The following is a 26317-nucleotide window of genomic DNA, read 5'->3' on the forward strand; positions in this document are numbered from 1 at the left end:
AATTATTTGTACTACTTCTGTGGAGCCTATTGTCATGGGAACAGCTAAGTACTTGGGCTGGGCTTGGTCCATTAGGCGGAGAGCTCTTTCTCCTAATGCTTCTTGATCAATGTTTTTAGCCTGTATGTATTTTTCCTTTTATAACGATTAAGCTGCACAACTGTTTTAATATGTACTGGAAGAAATGTTTTGACCAAGTGTTATGTTTTTATATGCATGTTGTGCTTTTATGAGTATATAACTCGAATAAAGCTTTTCTACTACTACTGCTTGTGTGCTCTCTCCTAAACATGGTAACATTGGCTTATCCCCAATTGGCATATTTAATTTTCTTATGTGTCCCTGGTAAAGTGTAATACATTTGCCCAGGGGCTGTAGATTAAATGCTACTAGTGGGCCAATGGCACTCATTGTGCCACCCACCTAAGTAGCCCTCTAACCATGGCTCAGGCCTGCCATTGCAGAGCCTGTATATGCAGTTTAAACTGCCAAGTCGACCTAGCAAATTAACCCTCTTGCCAGGGCTAAACCTTCAATTTTAATACATATTGGTCTACCCTAATGTAGGCCTTGGACAGCCCAACAGTAGGGTGCAGTGTATTTAAAAAGTAGGGCATGCAATTTTAATTGTTACATGTCTGGGTAGGAAAAAACTCTTACATTCTTTTAAAAAAATAATCCTTTATTGGTGTCGGAGAGCATAAAAGCCACCTAAAATAAGAATCACATTGTATTAGTAAACAAGTAAATACACTGAAAGCTACAATTCCCAATAGACAGTGCAACAGGATTAAAGCTTTTTTTGTTTTTAATTTAAATAAAACTGTGTAAAAAAGTCTCTATCGCACTTTAAAATACAATTTTAAGGGTGAAGCTATATAAAACCAATATTTTACTAAAATGTGTTTTTTCTTGGCAGCTTCTATTTTTTCACTACTGAAAGGCCTATCTTTCCCATAGGATAACATTGGAACGACCTTACTTCATCTTTTAAGGGTATTCCCAAGTGTGAAGATATAGCCTTTTCAAGTTAGGTGTCAATGGACTCACAATTTAAAATCTCAATTTATGGTGAAGTTTAATTTCAAATTACAGGTTAGCAAATGACACGTTTTGAAAGTTGGTTACTTTAACCATTCTATGCCTGCTGCCTGTCTCTGAGAAATTGTCTAGGGTGGGTGACAGCTGGGCTTTGTGCATTCTCTCTAGACAACCACACACAAAGAGAGCTTAGGTGTGACTGATGCACAATCTATATCCTGATGTGCCATCCTGGGCAGGATGGGTGGGGGGCTAACACATACAGCTAGGCTTTGTTCTGTCCTGACACAAAGCACTGCACCCTGTACTGAATCTGGAGCCAGGGTAGGAAAGAAGGTCCTCTGTGCACTTCAACGCTTTCTTTGAAGTCTCCCCCACTTTGCAGGCACACCTGGGTATATGTATTGGACTCAGTGGCGTCACTAGGGGGTGCGGCCCGCACCGGGTGACACCATCACATGGGGTGACACCACACCATCGGGGGACTGGGGGCGTGCTTTTGAAATGGAGCCACTGACTTCCTTTAGGCCATTTATGTGTCCCTGCTTCCTTCCCTGCGAGCGGCGGGGTCAGTGGCTGCGTCACTGACACCTTACCTCGCGCAAAAAAAAATCTCCTCAGATGTCCGGGCTCGCCAAGAGCTCGAGGTGAGCCCAGCTCTCGCTATGCCTGAGAAAAATGTTCTCTGCATTAGGGGCCAAGGGGAGACTCCGCTTAACGGGGCAGTTTTCCAGCGTCCCCTGCAACTCGTCCACCGACTCACTGGCAATAAGTTTCCTCCAGGAGCCAGCAGCCTCCGCCTGTCTCTGCGCCACCCCCCCCTGAATGACGGCCGAAATGCAGGATGACAAGGGGAACATGCTCGTAAGCTTTTAAATATAATAGGCGGCGTGTGGATTGCGCGCCTGCTATGAAAGTGAGACTTGGGTTGGTCTCAACATTCCATTCTTTAGTTTTTTCACTTCTTGGACCCACAGAATATTGGCATTTGTTTCTCTCATCTCGCCCCTCTCTCTCAGGCAGTCGGACACACCCGCGGCTGCAGAGGAGGAGGTCTGAGGAGAGTGCTGCCTCTTTAAACCTTGTAAGGGAGGGTGCACTCTCACGTGCCCTCGGCCGCCGGATCCCTCCCAGCGGAACCCTCCCCGCACCTGCGGCTGCGGTGTTTACTCCGTGTGGACAGGGCTGGGAATCTCTTTTGTTGAGCGGAGCGTTTGTTCACTGTATCTCGTTAACCAATCAGCAGGTGGCTCCGGACTTTTGTCCAATCAGCGGGGGCTCCTTGATTGTGGTCCAATCAGTGGGTGGCTCTGTGATTAATGCCCGCCAGGGCGCAGTCACCCCCCTTGGCTGGCACTCCTTGCTGTCATGTCTGCCCCTGCAAAGAGGGCACGGTAGAGAGCACGTCCCCGGTGCCCCTTCTGTGCCCCCTGCTTTGGACATACGGCTAGGCGCCCTAATAGGCAAACTACTGGCTGGCACCCCTAGGCTTGAGGGTGGATAAAAGCAACTTCACCAGCTGGCACAAGGCAGTGGAATCACTAGGGGGTGTGGACCACATGGGTGACACCATGTGTTACTGCACTGGGTGACACCAACCCTAGTGACGCGGCTGATTAGACTCCTGACACCATGACTTCAGGACACTTCTGCACATGTGACTACTCTGCCAGGAAGACAAAATGCTTTGCTGCTGAAAAGCCTGCCCCTCAGCTGGACTGCTACTTTGCTGAACTTCTGCATTGCTGTGCTCTTGCCTTGGTGAGCTGTCCTGCTGTTCTCCTGCCTGGGTGAGCAGGACTGGACCTGCATCACCTGAACCCAGAGTGACTACAAGGGTGTGCTGGATTGCCTTCTGTTCAAAGTCTCAGGGATATCAAAAACTTCAACTACGTGCATCTGCATCTGGACTCTACAAGCTGTGAGTCTGCCCTGCCAACTGACAATACCCCAGTCCTGAACTGTTGGAAATGAGGCCTTTGATGCTTCTACAACCAGAACCCAGGGTTGGAGCTGCCACTTCTTTGCCTTTGTCTGGATCGTAACCAGTGCATCCTCGGCAAAGCTTGGAACAGAGCTGGTGCATGGCACTCTGAACCAGCACATCTCCTTTGTTATCGATGCATCGGCTGCTGCTGGAACAGTAGCTTTACATCATCTTCAGAACCAGCGCCTCACACTCAGAACCGATGCATCATCACTAGTGCGCTGAGAAAATTGGTGCATCTTGCCCACTGCATTGTTCGACACCGACGCATCATTTAGGTTGCCACTTGAATCTTTTTCTACTTTGATGCAAGCCCAGATCAAAGTACTTTGGTCCAGTAGGCCCAAGTGGGTCCCTGAATCAAGCTCGCACTCCATCGGGGTGTGCCTGAACTTTTGACCTTGCCCTGGTACAGCGCGACTTGATAACCTATTTAAGCACTTGTTGAGTGAAGAAGCCCTATTTTAGATTTATTCTTTAAAAATTCATATCTCGATTTCTACTTGTGGGAGTTTTGTCATTTTGGTCTTGTCTTATTTATAAAATTGAGCTCTATTTTTCTAACCTGTTGTGGAGCCCTATTATGGTTTTGTCCCTGTGTTCCTGTTTGAAGTGTTGCACAAATACTTTATGTTTTTATCAAGAAAGGCCTAGCTTTGTTGTGTTTTTAGGGAGACTCAGTACGTATGATGGCAAACCATTTGGTTTGGTTGTTAAGCCCTCACCCACCGACCTAGTCGGTGGCATGCTTCATCATCGGGCCCACCACAGTGACACCGAATGTGTCCCGGGTGTGCTTCGACTCCAGTTTACTGAGGAGCTGGTATACTTCTCTGAGTGTGCTGTGAGGGGGTGTGTAAGAAGGTGAATTAAAAGCTATGCAGTAGGTCCCAGTTCCCGAGGGTATATAGAAAACTTTAATAGCTGGGCCTACGCTAGCGAATAAAAAGGCAAACGGACGCGGTGGAGCGAATTATGAACTCCCACGTCCTATGTGGTCGACATGTTTCAGCCAGGCCTTTTATATTTACAACTGGCTTTCCTCAGGACCAATGAGTGTATGGGTGAAAACTCTAAATTATATTAAGTGAAATGAGTTTAAAAAGTGTTGCACACGCTAAGGTGCTATACGTGTGTGGAGGGGGATTCCCTCCGCTTTAACTCGCTATTAGCTGTTAAAGCCTCATGGGTCACCTGTTATCCTGCTGCGGTGTCACTCGGGACACTGCAGCAGGATAACAGGTTCACGGAGCTCTTAGACCGAAAATCTCGGTCCTCTCTCCTCCTGCCTGGTGACCTCAGTCGCTCAGGTCATCAGTGTCATCAGCATCAGCATCAGCATCAGCATCAGGTCATCAGTGATGTCACTGACCATGTCATGAATGATGTAATATGTGACATCATCAGCAGTGGATTGCGGGTGCGCGATATATAGTTATTGCATCTAACTATATATGCGAATTTCAATGGTTTTGTGCGAGTAAATTAAGGTTTTGTAAATGCTAATCCCTAACTATATATGGCCTAAAACCTATGGTTTTTTCAGTGAATATATATATATATACATATATATATATATATATATATATATATATTTATATAAACATAATATTAATAATAAATATACAATATTTGTACCGAAGGATAGCGGAAGTGTTACATTTACTATTACCACTCCAGTGAGTGCAACAGTAGTGAAAACATTGGATAGCGTAGCAGTAAAAATGACTATTTCCACTCCAGTGAGTGCAACAGTAGGGAAAGCGTTGGATAGCAGGAGGGTGAAAATTACTATTCCCACTCCAGAGAGTGCAACAGTAGGGAAAGTGTTGGATAGCGTAGGGGTAAAAATTACTATTCCCACTCCAGTGAGTGCAACAGTAGGGAAAGCGTTGGATAGCGTAGGGGTAAAAATTACTATTCCACTCCAGTGAATGCAACAGTAGGGAAAGCGTTGGATAGCGGGAGGGTAAAAATTACTATTCCCACTCTAGAGAGTGCAACAGTAGGGAAAGCGTTGGATAGCGTAGGAGTAACAATTACTATTCCCACTCCAGTGAGTGCAACAGTAGGGAAAGCGTTGGATAGCATAGGGGTAAAAATTACTATTCCCACTCCAGTGAGTGCAACAGTAGAGAAATCGTTGGATAGCGTAGGTGTAAAAACTACAATTCCCACTCCAGAGAGTACAACAGTAGGGAAAGTAAATTCTTCATATATGAATAAAAATAAATTCAATATTAACACCAATTACAAATTAATTAAAAGTAATTAACAATTTTATATAATATATTAATTAATCATCTAAAAATACAAATACAAATTAATTATTTTAAAAAATTACCTATTAATACAAATTATTTTCCAATTAACAATTAATCAATTAACAATTACAAAATAATTTAAAATTAAAACAAAAAAAACAAATAAATAAATAAAAAAGTTTAATTAATTAGAATTAAATTACTTCCCACCCTATTCCCCTATAAACCCGCAACAGAAAATAATTTAATAAAATTAACATAATTATCAATTAATCATATAATAAAAATTAATTACCAATTATATTTTAATTAATTACCAATTAAAAATGTAATTAACAATTCATTCAAAATACCAATAAATAAATTAAAATATTTAATTAATTATAGCTGAATTACTTCCCACCCTATTCCCCTATAAACCCACAACCCGCTACAGAATTATATTACGTAAAAATTAAATACCATAAAATTAATTAATTAAAATAATTACGAAATAAATATACACTTTTCACACATATACTAACATAAAAACACTTGAAAACATTGGATATCATTAAAAAATTTATACTAACTTTCTTATCTCAAATTCAATATTTTTGTTGTCTATATTCTGTCCATTCAATATTTTTGTTGTCTATATTTTGTCCATTCAATATTTTTGTTTTCTATATTCTGTCCTTTCGATATTTTGCCAATTCTATATTTTGAATTCGATATTACTGCTATTCTATTCGATATTTTTGTAGTCTATATTCTGTCCATTCGATATTGTGTCCATTCTGTATTTTTGATTCGATATTAATGTAATTCGATATTTTTAACTCAATATTTTGACTGTATAGCGCTGGTGATGATGCAACATTTGAATGAAGGTGTTGTTGAAGAATTCTGCACAGCGGGGTAATTTGTGGGCTGGTAGCGTGAATTACTGGTGTTCTGCAGGCATCGGGGTAGAAGTTGGTGAGGGTACATTAGCAACAGCCAACCAAGGATAGACAGGATAAGGGAGACAAACAGCTACACCACGGTGGCTATGAAGCATTTACTATGTCGGAGACTGACATCATGTTTCTGGATTTGGGTGTTTTGGACCTGCCATTGTGCTAAGCCAGGGACCTCTAGTGGCTGTCTGTGATTGCTGGTTGCTTCACTGGGCGCAGGTGCCAAGGGCCCTATGGCGTACCTTAGTCTGACACACCAGCACTACTCTCAGCTGGGGAAGATCACAGCCCTACAGCCTATAGGCACTTGGTGAAGTCAAGGGCAAGCCTTCCCTTGAGGGCGCAAGTTGTATCGGTCAGAATTAGGGACAGTATGGTCGGGAAACAATTGTTCTTGGTGTTGAGCAGAGTTAATGGAGGGTTCCACCCTTCCTTTCAGTATGCTGTCACTCTCTGCTTCCGTGGATGTAGAATGCAGTCTGGCATCGCTGAATGCGACAAACGTCGGTACTGTTTCTGTTTCTGAGTCTCCTTGTCCTTCCCCCACCCACTGATCATAGGGGAGGGGCAGAGGCACACGCCTGCAGTGCGCCGAATGCACCCAATTCTTCCGACCTTCTACTTTCCATGCGGTGCGGGTGGCCAGTAACACCTGACGGGGCTGTGTCCAGCGGGGCTCAAGGCTCTTAGTCCATGGAACATTTTTCACCAAGACCCAATTCACAGGTTGGATAACGTGTCCTGGGCCCTCGCTTCTGTCAGGTATGGCCTCATGCACCTGGTGATAAAGAGTACGAAAGGTATTAGTCAGACTGTACAGATAATCAGTTAATACAGAGTATTCAACATCAGACAGTTTCTTAGCCCGCGGGACACCCCATACATTGGCAGGCCTCCCAAACACAATTTCATGGGGGGATAGCCCTATTCTGGTGTGGTCCATTGTTCTTGTGGACAGTAGTGCTTAGGGCAGAGCATCAACCCAATTGACACCTGTCTCGGCTACTACTTTGCCCATTTTAGTATTTAGGATGCCATTGTAAACCTCCACTAGACCTACTGACTGGGGGTGGTTAGCTGCAGGAAATTTTTGTTTTATACCCAATGCTTTACAGACATATTCCATAATTTGAGCCGTAAAGCGGGTCCCGTTGTCACTCCATACCAAGCGGGACAAACCGAATCGTGGGAGGTACTCTTTTAATAGCACTTTGGCGATAAGGATAGCGGTGCAGTCTTTGACGGGTTAGGCCTCCACCCAGCGGCTGAAGGTACAGCCCACCACTAGGACATATTTCACATTGTTACATTAGTCCATCTGGATGTAATCCATTTGGAGGACTTCGAAAGGGAAGGTAGGAGGAGAGAATCCTCCCTTAGGAGTAACTGTGCCTTTTCCTGGGTTATACATTAGGCAAATCATGCATGTTTTAACCAGCTTGTCAGCATATGCTGGTATCTTAGAGTTGTACCATGTAGGTTCCAACAGTTTACATATCCCTTTTGCACTGATGTGAGCAGGACCATGGGCCACTGTAACTACTGGTAGCACGTGACTGTCAGGTAACATCCATTGTCTTTCCATAGTCGTACAGACCCAACAACCATCAATTCCCTCCTTTGCTAATTGCACCTTCCACCCCCTTAGTTCCTCAGGAGTAGTATGGGACTGAATATCAATCACACTCTGTACTGTGTTTTCAACCATGCCCTCATCTGCCACCCACCTAGCGGGACCTCTTACATACATTCCTTCCCTTTTCCTAAGAACTGTTTTCTGGCCATCTGGTCAGCAGAGGCATTGCCTTTCCCAACATCATCTGTCACTTTCTTATGGCCTTACATTTTAAAATGGCCACCTTTCTGGGGATCATCAGGGAGTCTAACAAACAGTGAATTAGGGGGCCATGTTGAATCTTGGTCCCATGGGAAGAAAGGAAATTCCTTTCTTTCCATAACCTCCCGTAGCTATGGGCCACCCCGAAGGAATATTGGCTGTCAATATAAATATTTACCGTCATCCCTTTGCTTAACTCACAAGCTCTGGTGAGGGCCACTAAATCTGCTGCTTGAGCAGAGCACTGCAGAATCTGAGCTGTTTCTACTTCTTGCCCTAATGTCGTGAGGGCGTAGGCGGCTGAGGTGTTACCATCTGGCCCTCTGAGACATGATCCGTCCACATACAGTGTACCTTCTGGTTCTGCTTTCGGGGTGTCCTGTAAGTCAACCCGTCCCTTCGACTCCTCCTCTGTCCTTAATATGCAGTCATGTGGGTCTAAGTGGGCATCCTGAGTGTCCAGTGGGAGTAATTTGGCGGGGTTTAGTACAGTGTATCTTTTGATGTTAATGTGGCTTGCAAAGAGTGTCAGTTCATATCCTGTGAGTTGTGCGCTAGTGAGGTACTGTGTCTTGGTGTTATTAAGGAGGGTATCTACAGAATGGGGACCATCAGAGTCAGGGGGCAGTTCATGACGATCTTGCACTCTGACGGACCAGGAGAGCGGCCGCCGCGTTCGCCCGTAGGCATCCTGGGAGAGCCCTTGCAACAGGATCTAAGGTGGATGAAAAACAGGCACATGTCCGATGGTGAGCTCCGAACATCTGGGTGAAGACAGCCCATGCACAGCCGTCTGTCTCATGTACAATAAGAAAAAATTGTTTGTTATAATCCGGAGTATCGAGGACTGTAGCAGTACACAGAGCCTTTTTAAATCTTGGAAAGCCTGTGCATGCTCTCTAGTCCATGAAAAGGAACTGTCTGATATGTCTTTAGTGGTGAGGGCAAGAAGAGGTTTGACCATGGCCGAAAAATTGGAAATCCACTGTCTACAGTATGAGGTTAGGCCTATGAAGGCTCGCACCTGCTTTTGTGTTCGTGGGGCCATCATAGCATTGATAATGGCTACACAATCAGCGGTGAGCTGCCTTCCTTCTTCGAGAGGAGATGACCTAAATAGGTCACCTTCTCTTGACAAAACTGAAGCTTTTTCAAAGAGACTTTGTGATTATGGAGGGCAAGGTGGCCTAACAATCAGAGAGTAGCTTCTTTACATGCTGGGGCAGAATTTGCAGCAATGAGGAGGTCATCTACATATTGTAACAGTGTGAAATTATCAGGGAGTTCCAAGGAATCTAGTTGACTTTTTAGGGCTTGACTATAGATACTGGGGCTCTCGGTGAAACCTTGAGGTGCGCAGAAGAATCTAAAGCTCCGCCCACCAAGGGAGAAACCAAAAGAATGTCTGCTGTCAGGATGTATAGGAATGCTGAAAAAAGCATTCTTCAGGTCTATGACAGAAAAGTGTGTGGCGTCAGAAGGGACCATCGTTAAGAGGTCTGTAATGTCGGGGACAACAGTATATTGGGAGATTGTTATTTTGTTAAAGGCTCTTAGGTCAATCACAAATCTCTATATTTTAGGGGAGAGAGCATCTCCATTGGTCTTTTTAAGAACAGGAATAATGGGACTGTTACAGATATTGCCAAGTGTCCCCTCCACTACGCCCTTGTCCATTAATTCAGAAATTATTGTTAAAAGGGCCATTTCTCCTTCCGCGGGCAATCGATACTGCCGGAGGCGGGGTAGAAGTGCTCCTGGCTGGATGCGTACTACATGAGGGGATATGTTGAGACACCCTACATCAGTGTCTGATGATGCCCAGAGGGAGGAAGGTAAAGACTGCAACTCTGGTGGGAGGGGACCTGATAGATACATATAGGAAGGTGCGGTAGGGGAAATTGTTAGGGATACACCTTGGGGACTACATGATATGGTCGCATACAGAGCTTTTAGTAAATCCATGCCTAACAAGTTTTCACTGCAACCTGTAGTAAGGACCAAGGTAGCGTCAACATGTGCAGGGCCAATATCGAGAGGAAGGGGTTCAGAGACAGGGCTGGTCACAGGTGTTTCTGCAAAGCCCACGGAGACATTCATATTGCCAGAAAGGGGTGCCTCCGGGACTTTCAGATGTGCAATAGAAGACCTGGTGGCCCCAGTATACAAAATAAAATTCTGATTGTTCCCCACAACTGACATTAGAACATACAGGCCTCTTTGATCCACTGGAATTTGCACTCTGGTAATACCCCTTTCCTGGCTGTCCTATGCTTGGTAGGACCCTGTCTCATCAACTTCATCATAATCATCATTGTAATAAAGGCGTGTTGCTTCGTACCCATCAAACCTATTGGCCGGGCGCTGCCGGATGGGAACGTCATCCCTGTCGATCAATCAATCAATCAATCACAGCATTAATAAAGCGCGCTACTCACCCGGGAGGGTCTCAAGGCGCTGGGGGAGAGGGGTATGTTACTGCTCGAACAGCCAGGTCTTGAACTGCTTCCTGAAGGAGAGATGGTCTTGGGTTCGCCGAAGGTGGGTGGGGAGGGAGTTCCAAGTCTTGGCTGCCAGGTAGGAGAAGGATCTTCCTCTGGCGGTGGCTCTGCGGATGCGTGGTATGGTGGCGAGTGCGTGGCTGGTCGATCGTAGCTGGCGGGTGGGCGTGTAGAAGGTCATGCGGTCGTTGAGGTACTTGGGGCCCAGGTCGTGGAGAGCCTTGTGTGCGTGGGTGAGGAGTCTGAACGTGATTATCTTGCTGTCGGGGAACCAGTGCAGGTCTCTCAGGTGTCCAGTGATGTGGTTGTGTCGAGGGATGTCCAGGATGAGTCGTGCGGAGGCGTTCTGGATGCGTTGGAGTCTTTTTTGGAGTTTGGCTGTGGTTCCTGTGTAGAGGGTGTTCCTGTAGTCCAGTCGGCTGGTGTCGAGTGCCTGGGTGAGGGTCTTCCTGGTTTCAGTGGGGATCCATCTGAAGATCCTGCGGAGCATGCGCAGAGTGTTGAAGCACTAGGATGATACAGCGTTGACTTGTCTGGTCATTGACAGGGAGGAGTCCAGGATGAAGCCCAGGTTGCGTGCGTGGTCCATTGGTTTTAGGCGCGGTGCCCAGGGCCGGGGGCCACCAGGAGTCATCCCAGGCGGAGGGTGATGATCCCAGGATGAGGACTTCCGTCTTGTCTGAGTTCAGTTTAAGGCGGCTGTTCCTCATCCAGTCGGCGACGTCTTTCATCCCTTCGTGTAGGTTGGCTCTGACGGTGGTGGGGTCGTTGGTGAGGGAGACGATGAGCTGGGTGTCGTTGGCGTAGGAGATGATGTTGAGGTTGTGTTGGCGTGCAATGGCTGTGAGGGGACTCATGTAGATGTTGAAGAGGGTTGGACTGAGTGCAGATCCTTGTGGTACGCCGCAGATGACTTCGGTGGCCTTGGATCTGAACGGAGGGAGGCAGACTCTCTGGGTTCTTACGGTGAGGAACGAGATGATCCACTCCAGCGCTTTCTCTCGGATTCCGATGTTGCTGAGGCGCTTCACTAGGGTGCGGTGGCAGACAGTGTCGAATGCCGCAGAGAGGTCCAGGAGGATGAGGGCCACTGTTTCCCCGTTGTCGATCAGTGTTCTGATGTAGTCGGTGGCTGCGATTAGGGCGGTCTCGGTGCTGTGGTTGGCCCAAAACCCGGACTGCGAGGGGTCGAGGGAACCGTTCGTCTCAAGGAAGGCGGCAAGCTGTTTGTTGATGATCTTCTCGATGACTTTGGCCGGAAAAGGAAGGAGCGAGATGGGACAGTAGTTCTTGAGGTCGGTGGGGTCCGCCGTTGGTTTCTTTAGGAGGGCGGTCAGCTCGGCGTGCTTCCAGCTCTCCGGGAAGGTGACGGTGTGGAAGGAGGAGTTGATGGTGTCTCGGAGATGGGGTGCGATGATGGCGTCGGCTTTGTTGAAGACGTGGTGTAGGCCCAGGTCGGTTGGTGATCCGGAGTGGATGGAGTTCATCGTGCGGGTGGTGTCTTCGGTGTTGATCGGGGTCCAGAGGGTGGTGGTGGCGGGCGTTGGTTCGGTGGTAGTGTGCGTGGTCTGTGCGTCAAAGCTGTTGTGTATGGCGGCGATCTTGCGGTGGAAGAACGATGCGAGTGAGTTGCAGAGGTCTTGCGAGGAAGTGATGTTGTTGTTTCCTGTGGATGGGGTGGGCCATGGTCCCTAGTCAGCCTCCCTTCCCTGATCAGATGTTTTTAGCTAACACAGGACACTCATCTTTCCAATGGCCGTACCCCTTACAATAAGCACACTGATCTGTTTGGAGGGCTCCCATACATTAAGGGCTGGAGGGGGTAGACTGGCGAGCCCTTGGATGGGGTTGGGGTTGAGGTCTGAAATTCCCGCGGGCATCGGGACCTCGGGGAGGGTAAGCCTGCTGCAGAAATGCCTTAGTCTTAAGATCCCTAACCTTCTTACTTTCCTTGTCGCTATCTTCATTCTCCCTAGTCTTGTGATATTGTGCCATAGCCAAGATACCAGTCATAGTTTGGGCAGACCACGTACTTTCAACTTTCTCAAGCCTGGTGGAGATCTCAGGAAGCAAGTTACTCACAAACTTATCGACAAATACTGGGCCAGAACCTGGGGTCCGGGGATCCAAACCACCATGTCCCTTGTATTCTGTCTCAAAACGGGTAAAGAAGTCAGCCACATTCTCATCTTTTCGCTGCCTACAGGTGTTTATTTTATCCCAGTTAATGACAGTTTCCTGCAAAAGTGTTTTCATAAACGTTATTATTTTACCGGGCAAAGTCAGGAGGGCAGCTTCTGGTTTAGTCCCTTCTACCCTTGCTTCTTCCATCGCCTCTAGGTCAGCCCATTTACCTCCCAATGCTACTTCATGGTCAGTATGTCGAATTTTGTCCCAAATTTCAGTGGGGACAACTGTACCAAAAAGTAAATCTATATCCTCAAGAACGAGAGTACCTGCAGATATAATCTGACCTAATTCTCTGTAAAAGGCAGCCGGATTCCTCCGGGAATCTGGTAATTGTCCTTTTAACTGCATTACTTCTGACCTTTTCCAAGGAACATGAACCCAAAGTCTGTGCCAGTGTGCCTCAACAGCCCTTCGGCCATTATTTTGGGCATCAGTAAGTGCATTAACAAAGACAAGGGCCGCCTCTCTTATTGGCATAGCTGTTTCTAGAGGGGTATTGGGAAAAGCTGTCATATCACGGTAAGCCATTAAAGCAGACATAGCGCCAAACATCCCCTCTCCCTGAACATCGCCTCTTTTTATTTGCGACCTAAGGTCCATTAATCTGGTGGGTATCTGTATAAGCGCATTCGCAAATTTTTGCATGACCAGGGTACACATGTATTCAGCCCAGGTGGTCTGTTCCATAATCGTCCACTGGGAAAAGGTGGACCGTATTTCTTTAAAGGCATAAATATTCCCGTTATTTATCCAACATTCACACTGTTGCCTCTGTAGGTCATTTTCTCGAAGGGACGAAAAGCTGACTGCAGAGCGCAAGAAGGCCAGTTGGGGGGAATTCAACAATTTATATAAATCCTGCTTAACTGTAGACCACGGGGAAGCATGAAAAGGGCGTGTAGGGGTAAAGCTGCAGGGGTTGGGCTGATGGAGACTTGTTGTCATTCCTGCAGCAAGGACAGGGTTAGCGGGCGTGGTTGGTGTCTTAGGAAAAATAAGGAGGGATGGTGTGACAGAGAGAACAGTAAGAGGGGCAGTGGGGGCAGGAGTGGGCTGTGGCGGGGGGACATGCAGGGTGTGAGGAGTCAGTGCAGGGTGCATTGGGGGATATGCAGGAGGGCTTTCTAGCATGGTATCAAGCAAGGAATCACCTTCTTCTCATGCTTCCATATGGCCCTGGATAATATTTTTGTACTCGGGCCCCATGCTCCCTATCGGCTATTTCTACTGATTTTGTCATTTGATTTTGTAAATTTTCTCCGGCGTGGTCGCCCATTGACATATGTTCTTGTTTTCTTTCTTGAGCCTTCTGCCTTCTAGCTCTCTGCTGTATCTCTGTCGTCCAAAATCGGACAGATTCAAACATAGACGAGAGCGTTTTTCTTTTCATTAATTGTTCCTCTAGGTTAGCGAGAACTTGGGAATTAAAGAAGCCATAAAGTGGCCACTGTAATTCCGCGTTACTTTGTTTCGTATATTTTACCTAGAATGAGGAAAACATTATGGCAGAAGGGCCATGTTTAACATACATCGTATGGCCAGAGGTCCCTTCTTGAACTTACTACTGACTGGCATACTTGAAAACAGATAACAGACACCAGCGGGTTTTAAAACTCACCTCGCTTGCTTGGCTTTTGCAAAAGTCAATAACAGCAGAATCATACAGAACAGACACCAGCGGGTTTTAAAAACTCACCTCGCTTGCTTGGCTTTGGCAAAAGTCAATAACAGTTTGGCTTTTGCGAAAGTCAATAACAGAATTATACAGACTTGGTGGGTGATCAGTCCACCCTTACCTTACATGGGTAGTTCTCTTCTGCAGACGTAGGGCTGTGTCCTGCTCCAGAAATGATTTGCTAGGGGACTCCAGCGAGAACGCGGTCATGTGGCCCAGACCTGGTGGGGAGGAACAGCGGGGGTGAGTCATTCGGCTTACCAGATTTCAAGAATCCCTTGGGTAGGGTACCTAGGTCGGAGTCTCCCCGTGCACCTCCTCACATCCACCGGGCCTGACCTTCGTGGAGTACCTGTTCGGGCGCCATTTGAAGAAACGGATTAACCCACTTACTTGGTCTTGGCGGCGGGGGAACAGCCCAAGCCTTCCATACCCTTCATACGTAGTAAAAGGAGACACAGGAGCCTTCGTCTGGAGGAGGAACCCGGGATTTATTCAAATAGCCCGGGCTATGGAACAGAGTCCCAAGCTCGTCAGAAACAAGACAGAGGAGGCTGCTGCTTTACTCCGCAGCTTACTAACCTTTTATACTTTTTCATCTCAGTCTTTTGGCTGTTAGTTCATTGTTCAATCAGGGCAGTGTTTGCAGTTGATAACCAGATCCAGACAATGTCTGTAGATGGTGACTGGTCAAGGCTTGGTACACAAATCATTGTTCACTCGGCTTGATCAAGGCTAAGTCTTTCATGTCATTGTTTAATCACCTTGATCAAAGCCCGGTATTTCAGGTCATTGTTTAATCACCCTGATCAAGGCCCAAAGGTTAGACCATTGTCCAAATACCCTGATCACGGTGTCAAGGATGTTTACCAGGCTGGGAGCAGAAGATGGAAAACAAATCATTTACACAGTGTGTGAGTGTCTCATGGCTTTCTGTTGAACTGCACGAACAGGGGGGTTGGTTGTGCGACAGTTCCTGGGCAGAAATGCAGGCTGCAAGATGGCTGTTTTCCTCAGGCATCAGCAGAAACGGCCAGGTGAGTCGTGTGGAAGTGTTTGACACGAGATGGCAATGAAAAAGCAATGGAGTCTCGGTACAAATGATGCCGATCAGAAGAACACTTTTCCTCAATATCTATTGTATATGATAATTGGACTGTATTTGAATATTGTGAAATATATTTGAACATATCAAAACAATTTATTGTTCTAATAAGTCAAGGTAATTATCGATAGGGACACACTTAAATGTAGGTAAGTACACTGAAAAGAAGAATGGATCACGTTTGTATAAATGAACAGAAATGTCCTATGTGCAACATATCTTTTTTCAACTTATCTTTGTTTAATAGGTCATTTTACTGTCCTGTATGGAATAAGTAATAGGAGGAAAAGGTGATTTATGACTCTCATCAAAGAACGAAGAATAGAATATCCAATTACTTACTTTACTTACAATGACAAGAGGACCAGAGTAGTGTAGAACTTCAATCTAGTCTTGTCATGTTTTGGTTATTTACTAGTTCAGCCTTTCTGTACATACCACACCTTCTTAAAGCCCCTACCATTGGTATATAAATAGACATAGTTAGCTCGGTATGGCAGTCATGAGCTAAGAATGTGCAAGTTTCTTCAATAGATTTTACTTACTGGTCCTCACATACACTATTGGACCTTTTTTATTTGATCACATCAAGTAGATACATCTGAATATGAATGAATTCTGACAAACTTAGAAATAGGGCATTGGTTAATATTTCAATAGTTTGATGTTTTCACTTTTGTTTTTGTTTACAGCAATAATAGTTTTTATTTGATGTAAGGAACCATTAAAATGGTTTGGACGGCCGAAATGTCTTACCACTAACATAGGTGGTGAATTACGCAGAAAATTGCAATAGAAAGACTACTTATAGAAGAAAAAGGAGGAGAGTGATGATCCTTTGATCAGTATCCTCATCTTTCAGCAAATAAGGACACCACATCAAAAAGTGTCATGTAACAAGAACTTAAATCCTAGGGCTTTTAATAAATTATTTGTATCTCTTTCAGGAGGAACTGGTGTGCTAAATAAAATATGTGAAATAATGCAAGAACAATATGCTAAACATGCAAAAAAGTGGTGTTTTTTGTATGAAGTATGGCAATCATTTCCTTTCTAAATATGAGAAAAATAGAAGAATTGAGACTAAGATTACATTTATCCCTTGAGACTACCTTGTTTCTACATTGGACGCTCTCCAGCTTCAGCCTTGTAAATTGCCCTGTTGGAAGACTTTGATAGAAATTGATACGATAAAAACTTTGGACTGGATGACCCTCTTCGTGTATCTTTCCCGTGTTCCATCATGGTTGGCCTGAAATAGTACATTCCCCCTTTTAAGGTCGAGCCTAGAGGCAGCGCGCATGTTCTGCCCTGGAAGAGGCATGGTGTAGTCATCTGAGGAGTTTGAACACACCCATCACACACCCGCCGCTTTTCATTGGATTCTTGGCCCGCTTTTACAAATTCCACAGTTTTTCTTGGTGAATAAAGTACTGTTGTCCTGCCTTTTGGCTGTTTAGTTTGACTGGCCCTGCTACAAGAAGCCTTTCAATATGGGACATATGTTTTAGTACAGCTCACTACTTTTTCTTTTGCCTCCACTTGTTTTCTAACTTTCCTCTTTCACTTTGCTCCCAATCCCTCCCGTTGTCCTATTCCCTTTTCTCCCACCCCCTCACCGTTGTCGTCTTAGTTCCTGCCCCCTCGCTTTGTTCTTTCTGTTGTCTATTTCCTCCTTCCCCCCTCCTGTGCTCACCCTCTGCCCGCACAGCCGTAACTGCCTGGGGAAGAGGTGAGGCATCTGTTTTAATTGTCACTATACAAGTCAGCTTTGCTTAATTGCAGCCACAGTTTGTTATGTTTCCTATTGATTTCTAGGCTTGTTTTGTTCCCGTGTTGTCTCTGTTCCCGCCCCACTCCCACTGTCTGTGTTGTCTCTGTTCCCGTCCCCTCCCATTGTCTGTGTTGTCTCACCCCGCCCCCCTCCTGTTATCTGTGTTGTCTCTGTTCCAAACCCCTCCCGTTGTCCATGTTGTCTCGCTTCCCACCCCCTCCTGTTGTCGGTGTTGTCTCTCTCATCATGTTACCATCGGCCTCCCATCACCATGCATGCAGCCCCTGCCCTGTGTCAGTACCCTGCCCCCTGCTCATACACATATAGCATACAGCAGCAGTAGTTCCTCCGGCGCTCCTCCAGCAGCAACCTGGGCATGGTGCCGGAAATCCCCAGGCTCAACTAAAGCCTCACCCCCCTCACCCCCCCCCCCCCAACTCCACAGGGTCCGTGGACACTCTCCCTTGCTGGTTTCTCTGCAGTTAAGCTGCTTGCTGTCGATTTCTTCACCATAGGCTTCAGGGATCTAAACTCCCCTGCTAATAGTTTTCTTGCAGACCAGAGCTACATTAGGCGGTCTGTTCTGCAAAAAAAAAAATGTTTCTTTATTTTTGTGTTGTGATACAAACTCCGTTGAAAGTGTGTTGTTAAAAGCAAAACAACCCTCGCACTCACTGACACATCTGTCAATACTGTCATTATTTGCTGTAGTGTAATATGATGGACAGACTTTTTTAGTGGCGCATACTTCTGATAGGATCTTTCTTGTTTTTGCTGAAACAGTAATAGTTTCTTGAACTCTTTTGGAGATAGGGCGCCTCATTATAGTAATTGCATGTTTATCCTTGAAAAAGCCACATCTTGACACTTGCATGGATACTTTAAAAAACCGACTATACACTGCAGTGATGCTACAGGGGGTGACTTCTCCAGGCACCCCACGATCTGATCACTTGTGTCATGCGCATCAGGCCTGCACCTCATGCACACACCAATTTTCTTGTGGGTTTCGGGATAATCCGTGATCTTTACATGAACTGCCTTCCTCATCACCAGGCTGCATACTTCTATGGCTGCTGGACCACTTCTCATTTTACTTAAAGTAGTACACACATTGAAACAGTATACGAGGCTATGCTGCTTTCAAGTAACGAGTCCCTGCTGAAGGCCGATATTATGCAAATTATGTAGGTCTTGATTCAAGGTTATGTTAAATACGTATGTTTTTGAAGAGTCACTATTCACTAATAAGTGTGCCATGTACCTATCTGTTTCTAGTGGACTCAGTAATTGCTGTAAAACAGTACAATTTTTTACAAATATATTTTCCTTTGCCCTTTATAGAAAAATGGGCTAGTGCATTTTTTGACTATCCGCTGGGTTTGTGGCATTACTAGATGTTGCAGGGTAATTTGCACTCCTTTAGCATTTATGTTCTACTGCGAATTCAACTTTAGTTTGTTGTAGTATTATTTCATGCAGGTCAAATTTATAACTGGGATGCTATTAAGTCGCACTTTCAGCACCACCCCAGCACCACCCCAGCACCACCGCTGCACCACTGCCGCACCACCATTTCAGCGTGCACCACCTTCGCACCAGCGCACACCACCTCAACACCAGTGCAGCACCACCTTAGCACCATCACAATATCACCAGAAGTGCAGCCCCTCTTCAGCAGCAATCAGCACTAACTCAGCAGCACTTCAGCATCAGCACAGCACCAACTCTGCATTAACCCCTTCGATGCTGATGACGAGCTCAGCTCGTCATCACCCACGGGTGTCGTGTGCCACAGAATCACTCATCTCCACCTAAGTATCATTCAGCATCACCTAAGCATCACCTCCGCATCAGCCCACCACCACCTCAGCACCACTCAGCACCACATCAGCACAGCACCACTCAGCACCACCTCAGTCTGCCTTGGTTATCTGGAATCTGTTGATTCTCCCCTAAAATCTGTCCCCCGCTCGTGTGATAATTTATTTCCCAACTTCCACCATCCCGTTGTTTATGTAACCCCCATAACAAAAAAAAAAAACAATAACAAACAAGCAATACAACAGGCATTACAACAGGAAGAAAGAAGTTGCCAGCATGACCAAGAAAAAAACCCAAGAAGACATTCTTTATGTTAATTCTTTTTTAATAGGGTCGTTCAGTTGTACACATTGTCTTCTTGGATACATATTTATAAGGTAACAAATGCTCATAACACTTTTTTATTATAACTTTTCAACATGCTAAACAGCAGCCACAATGCTCTACAACATAGCTTAAATACATTGCAAAGGCAATTGCTCTGGGTACACACTTATAAGGTCCCAAAAGCGAGACCTATTGGCTATGCCGATGCTTGTTTCTAGTGCTATGGGCGGCAATCTAAAATGTGTACTTCGAAAGAAACGCGCTCTCCGATCCATCCAGTGGGCTGTGCAGTCACTGGGATTTTATCCTGTGCCTGTCAACTGCGTCTCTGGCCCGAGAAGATAGTACCATGCACTTTTAGGGGTCAGAGTACTTCCCGATTTTCCTTAAAGCAGTGACCTTTCAATACATTGGGAAGCTCAACCCATTGTCCAAACACTTAATTTACGTAAGATTGATCATATCTGTTTTCCACGCCACCTCCGAATAAACTACAGGCTGGAAATTAAATGTGTGGCATTAAATTATATTTGACACCCCGCTCAATAATTCTATGCAGTAGAATTACATCAAATACAATACAGAACTCAATTATTTATCAATTAGGCATACCTTTGAATAAAATAATCTCTTCTGTTCTAAAATGATGGATGATTGTGGAGACGCCCATCTGTCAATGTGAACCTTGCAGAGAAAGCATCAGTTGTACTTAAAGGCTGGTTCCCTACAGGATTGTCTTTGTAATCAAATAATGTACATGTGTCTATATAGCATTCATGCTATGTTGTTTGTATGTGTGTTCTTAAGTCTGCCGTTCCCCTTTTTAGTGTGTTCAAGACCTTGTCTCATACTTGTGCGGTACAAACGGAATTAAATGTTCTTCATAAATCATTCACTAGAAATGTTTACATTATGCGCAGGATTCAGTAGTACCCTAAGAACAACGGATTCAAATGTACCCCTATTCGCACAGTTACTGTGGTAATCCCGTACCCTGGATGGTGAAAAGTGTCTCCTAAAAGTGTATATATAGCAGACAGAAGCTGTCTCTGTAATGAAATGAATATTTTTGTCAGCAATGAAAATACAACGTGTCTTATTTTAAATGCGCCTTTTTGTTGACATTATTACCTTTTCTGCTTTATTGAGTGTGTTCGGCACTTTCATGCATGACAGGGGATTTTGTTGAACAGATTTTTTGGAATTAATTAATCTCTGGTGCCAATTTAGCTATTTAACAAGCGGCAAATGTTAGTGCCAGAATTGGTCCTAGCAATGGATTCTTGCCATTTTAGTTATTGTCAAAATTATAATTTGGCACTAGAACCGCTTTAAACAGAGAGTCTTTAGCCTTGGGTATTTTGTTGTTATTCTTCATTAATAAAGAAAAACTGAACTCCGTTTTTGTACTAGAAGTGCTGTTAGAATGTCATTGAGAGCCCTTTGTGCTATAACGGTGAATAGTGTAAAATTTTATTATTTTAAAACTAAGGGACAAGCCTACTGGGAAGCTGAATTGATCATTGATGGTCAGGTGGGGGTGGGGGAATCAGAGGGTGGGGGAGGCAGACATTGGCCGAGATGAGCATCATTGAAAACAGTGCAGTGTTTTCATTCAAAAACAGAGCAGCAGTGAAGCACTCTAATGGGCCATCATAACATATTTTATCACTCACATCCTTGTTGGGAGTAGGCCCGTAGCGGCTCCTGGAGGGAGTGCTGCCGGGGGGTGACGCAGGGCAGGGGAGGGGAAGGATGGGGGGCTAGTAAACTACGGATTATGGCCGAATGGTGGTAAGTATACAAATAAATAAATAAAATGAATTTCATCGCCCCCACTGCATCGTATTTGTCGATGCAGAGCGCACAACAAAATTTGTTTTACTAATTTATTTGTATACTTACCTCTGTTCGGCCATAATCCGGAGTTTACTACCCCCCACCCTGCGTCACTGCTCGGCAACACTCCCTCCAGGAACTGCTACTGAAGTAGGCATGTGTCAAATGGGGAAGGGAAGGTTGCAATGAACTATACGAACCACTTCACCTGTTGCGTAGTTCCTACTAATCCATAGGATCTGGGCATTTGTTTGACAGCATAAACTAGGGGCTTGGTGCCTAGACTGATTCCGGAAACCCCCGCAGGATATGTTGGCCTAGAGACCAGCTAGCTCATAGTGCCTCCGTGAGCCCCCCTAACCTCACCAGGGAGCAAATGGTTTCTGGTAACCACTAAATATGACAACCTTGACCCCTCAAGGATTGTGGAAACAGTACAGAACATTTTGCTTAATCACTCATGCTCACTTATTCTCGGAGAGAATACACAGTGGGGCATTTTCAATATATTTATTGAACCAATATTATTCTTTTATAAAAATACGTGTGCTGCGATAATTATTAGACAGAAGCAGATAAAAATGATTACGAGCACCAAAAGTGTTAAGACTAGGATAGTTCTACAGCGGTGCTAAAACACTGTATATATGCAGGCATATAAAACAAGGCAGTAATTGAGTATATTCTTACTGTGCGAACCTTACTCTAAGTGTTCTTAAAATGTGTGTATGTGTAGAGCTTAGAATCCCCTCAAGCGACGATCCAGATTCCAAACCCATTACCTGATGGGAGAGAATGAAGGACCCGTCTTGGTCACAAACCGGACACACCTCACAAGATGTCAAACCACTGCGTGGTGAAATCTCAGCATGCAGGAACCCTCTGTGTCAGCTGAAGCGCCTCCTCTACTAATCTATCAAGATGCTCATCCTTTAGAATAGAAAGCAGCCTTGCGATGTGCATATAGATTAGTGATGTTATGGATATGTAGATGGCCCAGTCACCCTGGGGATGAAGATAGAGATGGCATTTGTACATAGACTGAAAAGAGACGTTATACAGGATGTTCAGTGCTTCCTGATAACGTTGTGCGAATCTATACATCTAAACAAGTTTAGTTTCAGAGAAATGAATCCAACATTGTTGTGCATACAAATATGTGCAAAAGTTCACGGCTGACATGTTATTGTGAGGACAATGTAAGACATAAGCTGCTTTGCTACTTGGGCCTATCCCGGGAATATAACACTCCAATGATGGATGAAGGATCACTCTGTAGATACGTTTACACTTTGGGGAGGCCAGGCTTCCCATTGCATCCTGGCAATCATATATTTAATTACTTTTTTTTAAATGCATAACTGAGCATGACTTGTTTGAACTTTTAAATATGTTTAAGGCTGGAAATTTTATAGAACAATTGTGATAAAATAAGTTTGTCATTCTTGGTCGTGGGGAGCTTGATGAAATGTATTTACCCCCTGGGAGGGGTTGGAGGTTGCAGCATTAAAATGTTTACAACAGTTCCATCTGATGTCTTAAACTTAAATATTGGATGGAAGAAGCTAGAAAGTGGTAATTGTCCTCAGTTAGAGCAACTGGAATATACAATGCCTTTACAGGTTGGATATGCCAATGAAAACCCCCAAAGAAAACAAAATTGAAGGGCAAATATATAATTGTTATGTTTTATGTTAACCTATACTCTCGCCTGCAACCGTAGGCCGGTGGCTTTAGGGCACACATTACCCACATCCGCTTCCTCACGCTCCCTTCCCCCATCAACAACATAGACATGTGATTACATTCTTCCCAGATCGTTGTGTACTTTTTCCAGGAGGTGACATCTTGATTTGTATGTCAGAGTATCTAGTTACTGGTATCATTATCGATGGGGATTTTGTTTCACAGTCTGAGAGACTAGGGGCAAGTAATTTCTCTGAATTTCAAGGACAAGTAGTTTAGAAAGATGCCCATATCTCACCAAATACATCTCCCTTCTGAGTGATTTTTATGGAAATTTCTTCATGCCCTGGCTATGTATTGAAATCCTTCGAACTGCGGTCTCTTTTTGCCCCACAGTAGTGTAATGGTTTGCCTGTCTGTGCATAGTGTTGCCTGTTTAGAATACAACGGAAAGGTTTATTTCACTGTATAATCCCAGTAGTGTTTATATAAGGAACCTGGGGAAACTTTCTTTAACCTCTCATACACCACATGAAGTACTAATGTCCAATTTCGATTTAAGCTTGAGGAAATTCCAGAGCAAATGCACACACATACCTATGTCACTGCGTTCCTACTAGCACTTATCTGGTCTGGGGGGGGGGTCTCATATTTATTTATATATTTATTTAGCGATTTGTATAGCGCCTGGTGACCCAAGGGCATCCCCGCGCTGTAAGGGGGTTGTTATCCATTGAGGGAGAGGAGGGGGGGAGGGGCATTTATTTCGGGAATAGATGTGTCTTCAGTTTTTTGCGAAATACCAAGTAACTGGGTTCTAGTCTGAGGGTACGTGGGAGGGAGTTCCATCCAGTGGCCGCTTGAACAGAGAATCGTCGTCCTCCTGTGCGTGTCCTTTTGAATTTGGGGATGTTAGCTAGGTGCTCATTCTGTGATCGTAAGGATCTGGTTGCTTTGTAGGGGGTGACCAAGCTGCTGAGGATCGCAGGGCCAGATCCGTTGATCAGTTTGTGTGTCGTGCACATGGCTTTGAATTCCACCCTTTGGCGCACAGGGAGCCAGTGCAAGGCCTTGAGGGCTGGTTTGGCTGACACTCTAGAAGGAAGGTTCATGAGCAGACGTGCTGCAGCATTCTGTGTCCGTTGCAGTCTCGTCATGGTGGCCTCAGGGGCTCCCAGGTAGACAATGTTGCTATAATCCAGACGAGACAATACTAGTCCCTGGATAAGAAGTTTCCTGGAGGCGGGTGGTAGTAAGGGGAGAATCTTGCGGGTAGTGCGCATGAGCCCAAAACAGGTGCCCGCAGTTTTGGCCGCTTGCGTCTTCATGGAGAGCTCGGGTTCGAGCCATACTCCGAGGGTCTTGATTTCAAGCTTCGGGGAGGGGATTTCCCCGAACACGTCAGGCCAGACTGCTGGGGGGATGGTCGTCCATTGTTTTCCCAGTAGCATCACTTCCGTCTTTGACCCATTTAATTTTAATGATGAGTCACTCATCCAGCTATGGATTTCTGTGAGGCAGTTAGCCAAGTTGTCTGGGTGGTCGGTTAGTTGGGATAAGGAGACGACCAGTTGAGTGTCATCAGCGTAGCTTACCATTTTTATGTCAAATGGTGTCACCACGTCTTCCAGAGGGGCCATATATGCATTAAAAAGCGTCGGGCTTAGGGAAGATCCCTGAGGGACCCCGCTTTTGAGGGGGAGGGTGGCCGAGTGGTAATTGCCGTCCCATACCTGGAACTTGCGTCCGGTGAGGAAGGATTCTATCCAGCTGAGTGCCGTCCCGGTGATCCCTGCTGCCGCGAGTCGATGGAGAAGGACACAATGGTTGACTGTGTCGAAGGCAGCGCTAAGATCCAGGAGGATCACTGCCACTGACCCTCCTGAATCCAGTATGCGCCTTGCCTCCTCGATGACGGCGAGGAGGGCAGTATCTGTGCCATGACCCGGGCGAAATCCAGTTTGGGATTGCCGTAGGACGTTGTTTGCCTCGAAGAACTGGGACAATTGTCCGTTGACCAATTTCTCGGCTACCTTGCTGATAGCAGGGAGGAGTGATATTGGCCGGTAGTTTGCCATGTCTGCTGGATCGAGCTGGGGTTTTTTAAGGAGTGCTTTTACCACCGCGCTCTTCCAGCTGGCAGGAACAGATCCCTGGGCAAGTGAGCTGTTGATAAGCTCCATGACCGTGGGGACGATGACGGGGGCCACGGTTTTGAGGAATCTGATGGGTGCCGGATCCAGAGGTGATCCGCTTCTCATTTTGGTCATGGATCGTTCTACCTCTACGCAGGTTACTGACCTGAATGTCGCAAGTTGAGGTCGAGGATTGCTTTCGGTCTGGCTGGGAGGTGAAAGGTTGTCCATATGGCTTCCGGGACCAGGGGAGGGGAGGGAGGCTAGGATGCGGGCGATTTTGTCGTCGAAATAGGTGGCTAGTTCATTACTTCGGTCCACCGGGGGGGAAATGGAGGAAGGAGAGTTTGGTACTTTTAGCAGCTCCTTTACAATTAGGAAGGATTCCCTGGCCGAGTTGGAGGATTATTTTATCCGCGTGTCGTAGTGGGAAGCTTTGGCGTGCCTGATGGCATCTTTGTAGAGTCTAACTGTGTTATGGTATGCTTCCTTGCTGGTGTTCTGCCAGTCTTTCCTCCAAAGCCGTTCGGCTCTTTTACAGTTTTTACGAAGTAGTCGGAGGTCCTGGGTGTACCACGGGGCAGACCCGGGTTTCCCGTTTTTGTCCTCCCTAGTTCTTAGTGGGAGTACAGAGTCCAGGGAGGTGGTGATCCACTCTCTAAATTTACTGTCGGCGACAGCCGGATCTTCTGCGTATGCAGGGGTGGTGGTTTTAAGGTTTCTAGCCCATTCTTCGGTGGGAAGTCTGGACCAGGTCCTGTCCCTGATGTAAGTAGGCGGTTTTTGAGGTTTCCTGAAGGATCCTGGTAGTAGGAAGGAGACTAGGAAGTGGTCTGTCCAGGGTAGGGGAAGGGCCTCCTTCGCTTGCATCGAGGGGGTGCTAGTGAACACCGGGTCCAGCAGGTGGCCCTTGGTGTGAGTGGCTCCAGAGTTAAGGAGGCGGATGTCAAGTGCCGCCAGATCGGAGATCAGGTCAGCGGCTGCCGGGTCGGCAGGGTCATCCAGATGGATGTTCAGATCTCCTACTATCATGAAATTTGATATGGAGTGGGCCTGGGTCGCTACAGTGTCCAGGAGAGAACTAACGAAAGGGCCTGGATGCCCGGGGGGGTGGTATACAAGGGTTCCTGTCAGTGAGTTGGTCGGGTCTAGTCAGTGAGTTGGTCGGGTCTAGCTCATATGTGCCCTTTG

Source organism: Lissotriton vulgaris, chromosome 1_1 (genome assembly GCF_964263255.1).
Source record: "Lissotriton vulgaris chromosome 1_1, aLisVul1.2, whole genome shotgun sequence".
Lineage (NCBI taxonomy): Eukaryota > Metazoa > Chordata > Amphibia > Caudata > Salamandridae > Lissotriton > Lissotriton vulgaris.